Below are 7,346 nucleotides of genomic sequence, written 5' to 3'. Positions count from 1 at the left end.
ACGTCTTTACAAAAATCTTATGTCGAATGCTCAAAAGGCATCTCGCTAAAAGGTTTTAGAAATAAAACTTTAAGATGGAAGTGTTGTAATAATTAGCCTTGATAAAATAAATCAACGAATCGTTTATGTCGGATTATCGAGACTCGATAATTGCAAAAATTTTAGTGCACCGTTTTCTCGCAACCAATGCGCAATGGAGGTTTAAAATTTTTTGTTTCGATATTCGAAATAGTCCTTGGGCGTCGTATGTTTAAAACCATTCATAAGGCGTATAGATGTTATACATGTGCGTATACAACGCTTGGCTCCAAACTATTCCGATTTTTAAGCGGAGATAGCCTTATATCCCTACGAACGGATATGCGCCTTTTGATCATCTAATCAGGCCCACGATCAGAAAATATGTTGCTCGCCTGGATTGCACTAGAAATCACAAGCGATTTATGCGTTGAGACTATGACGTCCGAATTTCTAAAATCCGGAGTTGGTGCCGTGTTGGAGTCACGACGACAGAAGACAAGTGCTAGCTGAAATTTTCACCAATTATTTGTGAAGTGGCCGAAGGTTTGCAGTGAAGAGGGGAGATGTTTTCTTGAATTTTTTGTGCAAAAATTATGTTATGAATGATTACCCCTCATGGTATATTTATAGAGTACGACTCATAATCTCATCAGAAGCCCCTCTCCCATAAGGATTCCTAATCATTGTCTCACCGGGACTCTATTATTTCATTCTTTTAAAATTCTCGTAGTATTATTATTATTATTATTATTATTATTATTATATCATGTATTTATCAATTTTTGATAATGTGTTATATTAATAATATATATATATATATATATATATATCCATATAAAATGTATAAATAAATATTATTATATTTACACATGCACTTTTAATACATGCAAAGACATATTCATTATTTAATTTATAGAATTAACTCAATAGTTAATTAATTCTAGAACCATCTAGAACATTTTATGAGAATTTGTATAGTTAGAAGTCACCACTACTAACATCATCATTTAATTAATAAATTCTCAATTTACTAAATAAATGAATCCGAACTCGTTATAACCTCGATCGACGATTCAATGACGCCGATGTATCAAGGATACAAGTATTCTTCATATAATGAAGCTCGAAATTTTTGAAAATTTACCATATTTGGCAGCTGCCAATTTAGTGGACTCTTTCATTAAAACAGACAGTTCCACTATCCTTCCTCAATTAGCAATTAAGCTAACTTCCATTTTTACATCCTATGGAACCAGCTTATAAATCTCCATCAAACTATAGTTGTCAAAATTCAAGGAGTTGAATTTTGACTTTCTCAACGAGAACACAGAATCTGATACTTGTGTGACCCTCAATGGTTCATGGATACAACTATCTGTGAGTTCACATTTACATGTGATTTATAATAATATTTATTCTTATTCGGGCTTACCTTAGTTAGTCTCATTCTTTCATCAACTCCTTGATCAAGAATGTCAGAACTCATTTCTGATTTCATCCATTGGATCATGGTAAGAGTGTCTAGTAGCATCTCCCCATGATCCCCTATGTATCACAGATAGTGCCTAGAAGAACCTTAAATCATGGTTAACCTACAATACGGACCCTTCAACACATATATCCTAATAGAATCTGCAATCATTGGTATATAGATAGTAGCATGTGAATTCGATAACGATGTGATTTATCTTTGAGTACTAATAGTGACATGGTAATTGCAACTAGGAAAACACCTTTTTCTAAAGCACATTTTTTGCTCTGGCTAGAAACTCTTTGCACTATTAACTCATAAGATCACATATGATATCTTCACCTGTATGCAGACAGTGAATTCCTGATTATAATAATTTTTCTTCTACGTATTTCAAAACTACACCCAACCTGGCCACCTGATGACCCTCAAAAGAAGTCGTAAACAGATCAAAGTACATTGTCTCGGGTCAAAGGAATAATGATGTACAACCATAATCACAGACTATTCCACTTGATAAGTGAGAAAAACTTGGACAGTCCAAGGGAGGGTTGTTCAGTGCATCATCATATGATTACCCATTTGTATGAATGGACATCTTCATACATTTTCCAATGAAATATGGGGTTTACATAACACATGCTAGTCTCAAGCTCAAACGACCATTTTCCTTATTTTAAATGGCTGATTCGACTAAAAACCTATTTAGAATATACGGTACACTTCCTAATGAGATTCATGATCTTACGTTGTTAAGAAGATCTCATGGTACATATTGTATATTTAAGAACTTTATCTATGCAGCTTGCATGGGTATATAGATAAAACATAATGCCATAAGCAAATAAAATAGAAAAATAATATTAAATAAATATTGTTTTACGTTAAAGTCAACAAATCATAAGTCAAAAATTGATCTGCTGGGCACCTACTCTAACAAAAATAACACGGAAGCATCACTGAATACATTTTCTTGGGAAATCCGAAGTGGTATGAAACTTCCAAACTGTGACACCTCTATCCCGTAACAATAAAAATACGAAGCGGAAATAATTTTTTTTTTTTTAAATATGGAAGGAGTTTCAAAATACATATCATAAAAATGTTTACAAAATAGCAATACATGATCATTTAAATGACATAACAAAATACAAAATATCATTCCTATGATCATGCCAAAATCTTCCTTCCAACGGTGTATGCATATGACCCCTATCCACAGTCAACGTCCAGGGCCTCCACTCTGATCTGCATCACATGAAATAACTGAAATGAGAATAAATCTCAGCAAGTGGAACTCTACATAGCAATGATACATAGTATACTCTGTAAAACATGACTTTGAAATCATAAATACCATCAACTCTGAAACATGAATACTGTAGCAATAACTGTAGCAATAGCATATCAATAAGATAGCAATAAGATGGTATTCTCTTTTCTCTGGTTGGATTGATATCAATAGTATCTCTGCTCTGGTGCTAATATCCCTATCGATATAAACCGATAACTCTGAGGGATAAAAGCCTATGGTCGTTGATCAAATAATTGCATGCAATGCTCTGACTATGATTAATCAATCCAATAAAACATTTGAACTCTGAATAGCATTTAAAGCCGTCGTTTCACAATCTCTTATTTTCTCTTGTATTCCCTTTGAACAATAATTGAGACATCAATTGTCTCCAATGAACATAGCAATATAATTAATACATAACAATGAATCAATTGAAGGGAATATCACTTTGAAACCTTTAAAACACAATACATATAACATCATGTGAGCAAAGGAATGAAATTCCACTTACAACCAATAGAACACCTCCAAACTATACTCTTGGTACACCACCTACAACAATAATCCATAAACAACACCAAAATCAACTCTATATCCAAAAATACAAGTTAAATAATCCATTAAACCAACAAAACATCAAACCTAAGTCAACTCTTAACTCATAACCTTAATAGAATCGCACCAAAAACTTACCTAAGCTTCCTAGCACCAAGGAGAACGTCGATCTCAAGTCGAAAATCCAAACAAATCCAAGAATCAAAGGTAGGAAGTAAAAGAAATGGATGAAAACCCTTGCTAGAAGAGAGAAATTTCGAAATGAAGGGGAAAAGATAAGATAAGGTATGGCCAACAACTCCAAAAAGTAACTTAAAAACTCGCCCATACCTATACCGCGGGTGCGACAACACAAGGGCCGCGGGTGCGCTGAGCTCTCGGCACAACAAAATAAATCCATGCACGATGACCGCGGGTGCGGTGCTACAATTACCGCGGGTGCGGTGCTTACACTGCCGCGGGTGCGGTGATGCCACGGCCTTCCAAAACCAAAATGATGAATAGTACACCGCAGGGGCACTCCTCTAAGAGCGCGGGTGCACTCTTGCTACAGCAATGATCAAAAATCAACGCAACTAAAATCGATCCGAAACTCTGAAACGAACAACCAACAACTTCTAACACCTCAATAACAATAATAACCAATAATACTATAGCCCAAAACACAATTCGAAACATCTAATCACATAACCCAAATAACATACGAAACTTAAATCGTACCGTACACCGGGCTCGGCTATTACACAAACGATGGAGCACTTCATTATGGATTCCTCGGTTAAATCTATAGAAGAAATATATTTTCTATGTATTGTTGTGTGTAATGCATGCTCCATGTTTGGGGATCATAACTCTACTTATAATAAAATAAGTGTCTTTTATTTTCAATTCGGCCACTCAACAAATTGAAAATCTCCTAATGGTTTCTATACATTTAAATTCATGACTGGATAATGATATCCTTTTAATCCAAAATTTTAACATTGGTAGATCACTTTAATTATATTATCTGATGACAAATATGCAACTTTAATTTGAATACACTAATTCAAAATAATCCTAAGAATCTCCCACTTGAACTGCATAACCGAACATTTGTGCATTACCTTATGCGCCAAAACCTTACTGTCATATATAGGATCATCCTTTAACAATCTTGTCTGTTGATCATACAAGTAAATGACTAAAGAGGTATTCATCACTTTATGTGTAAATTCTACTACTAGAATTTTTTTCGTAAGCTATTTTCGAAAATTACTCAAACACATACATTTAAAAAGAATCATTCAACTACTTAATAAAAATACTGTAATTAAATAATTTAACCTAGTAAAATTCCTAAACTAATGTTTTAAAAGAACTCAAATGTAACAGTCAAAACCCTGCCAAACCATCAATATATAAAAAGATGTAAAATGTATCGATTGAACAATGTTTCATCATGACTCATAAACATATAGTGCGAAAAATGTAAGGTCTTCGTGTTAGCGTGTGCACTCCCAGCTCCGTCTACTCAGTCTTCGGCGCCTCCAGTCTCCACATCAACATATTCATCAGCATCAATCATACCTAGTGAGTTTAAAGACTCAACACATCTAAACCATTACAACAAGTACATATACATAACATACAACAGTAAAAGTTCTGTAATTAAAATACATATCATGATCTTAAAAGTATGAACTTAAACATAACATGTCAAAGCATAAATGTAATGCCCGAGATTTTTAACTGTTAATCTACGATTATTGATTTATGATTAGACGATATGATGAAGGGGCATACCGAGACACGAAATGAGATTGCAAATGAGAAGGTATGTGCGAGGACAGTACCCCTCGCGCATATGCGCGGCACTGATGCGCGCATATGCGCGAGACAGGCAGAGGACCTTGCGCATATGCGCAAGATAGGGCGCGCTTATGCGCGAGGTGGTGTGGTTACAAATGTTAAGTCCAGAGAGCCTCGCGCATATGCGCGGAAGAAGTGCGCGCATATGCGCGAGCTGCGGAGACTACATGCGCTGAGACATACTGTCTCGTGCATATGCGCCGAGTAGGGTCGCACATATGCGCGAAACGTGCTGCTCAAACATGTAGCCACTTGGTCTTTGGCATGCATACTTAATATACAAAACCTCTTCACTCCTTCATTTCAGCAGCAATAACTGAGAGTAAAGTTCAGAAATTCTCAAGTTTGCTCTTAGCTTGATTTTGTGCTTACGAATGATCAGACCGTTCAATTATCGATACGAGCTCAGATTTGTGGTCCTCTTGTCATCGGCTACGAAACGACGTAATTTTTATTGATTCCCAACATGATTCAGATTTTATATGTTGAAGGAATTGTGATATGCTTGAAAATATGTGTTTTTGAGTTTACGGTAAACGTAGAATCGAAACCGGATCGAAGAAATGTTATCGTATGCGATTGTTATGAATTTTCAGCATATATGTGAGGGGATTATACAGATTTTGTGATTTGTGTATATTATTGGTTGATGATGATGAGTTGTGACATTGAATCTATTGATGATTGAGTTGTCGGTATGTCAAGACTACGTCGTTATGCCGTTGAAATGTATATCGGGATTTAGTATTGAACGTTACACATCTTACTTGAGTTGTACGTTGACATAGTGCGTATCAAACATGTTATTTCAGATTAGTATTGAAGGTTTCGAAGATTGAGATTGATTTCATCCAACCAAACACCGAACAAAGAAAGGTATAAATCAATGTTGAACCGGGAGATACGACTCAAGTCAGATTAAACTGGAGTTTCCCTAAACCACATACTAGATTGTTTATATTTTGTTGTGTTATACTTTGTCTATTGAGTTATAGAAATGCACTTGAGATAGATGAGTCATTGGAAGAGTTGCCAAGTTACTAGATTTTCGATGGTATCGATGTGCGTAGGAGAAGATTGACTCCTATTGTAGATATTCGATACAGAGAGGACCGAAGTCTAGGAATAAGACGTACCGCCACCCCGATTAGGAGAGTAGGTGGGAGATTTGTTACGTCTTATTCACACCGGGATCCCTAGAACTAGATGTGAGTTGAGTCAAAGAGTTTTATCTGTATTTACCAAATTGTCATAGATTATGATTTATTCTTTTATACATGGTTTATGCTTTTGTATATGAGTTTATGCATTGCATGTATACATGTTTTATATTGGGATTTATTCTCACCGGAGTTTCCGGCTGTTGTCGTGTTTGTATGTGTGCATGGCAACAGGTGGGGCGGGATCAGCATCGAGAAGAGCTTGAACGAGTGATGATTAGCGTGGTGATCCGGGCTTAGACAAGACAGTGTTGGTCTATTCCTAGACTTGTAGTAAAGAACAATAAACACTAGTTATGTGAATTGTATTTGGAATAAATTTGTTTGTGGATCTTGTGTTGTAGACTTTACCTTTGATCTTGTATAATAAAGAAGTTTAACTTATTGTATGCTTGTATATATTTTGGCTAGCCATGCTTTGATATAAGAAATTTTTTTTATCAAGTATCATACACAATTGATCCAATTAGTCCCAAAGAACGATTAAGAAGAAGAGTTAGCACCCGGGTCCCCCACAACAGGTGGTATCAGACCTATAGGTTCTGTAAACTGAGATAGAAGAGGGTGAGCGTGGTAGATTGAGTCTTTTTCCTTGCTTACTTATTGATACTAGCATGAGAATATGGTATTGTTATTATACTTATGTTTTATGTTAGCATGAAAGCATGTTTTGTTGCTTTGAAAGTACATGTTTGCTTGATTTATTTAATGGATGAAATGTGTACTGGTAAAGAATGAATCAGAACCGATTTTGGATCAGTGATAAGATGATCAGAGGAGGATTGAGACAGATTATATGTATTGGAAAACTAATCCTTTTGATAATCAGATATGCCTCCTCGACGAGCAGCAGTCAGGGCGCCAGAACAGGGCAGTAGATCCAATGATCCTATGGATGTGACAGCTACACCAATGGAAACCTTGCTGAAAC

This window comes from Primulina eburnea, chromosome 9 (assembly GCF_022965805.1).
Source record: "Primulina eburnea isolate SZY01 chromosome 9, ASM2296580v1, whole genome shotgun sequence".
Lineage (NCBI taxonomy): Eukaryota > Viridiplantae > Streptophyta > Magnoliopsida > Lamiales > Gesneriaceae > Primulina > Primulina eburnea.
The sequence above is the reverse complement of the archived record's forward strand: the minus strand, read 5'-3'. Positions refer to the sequence as shown.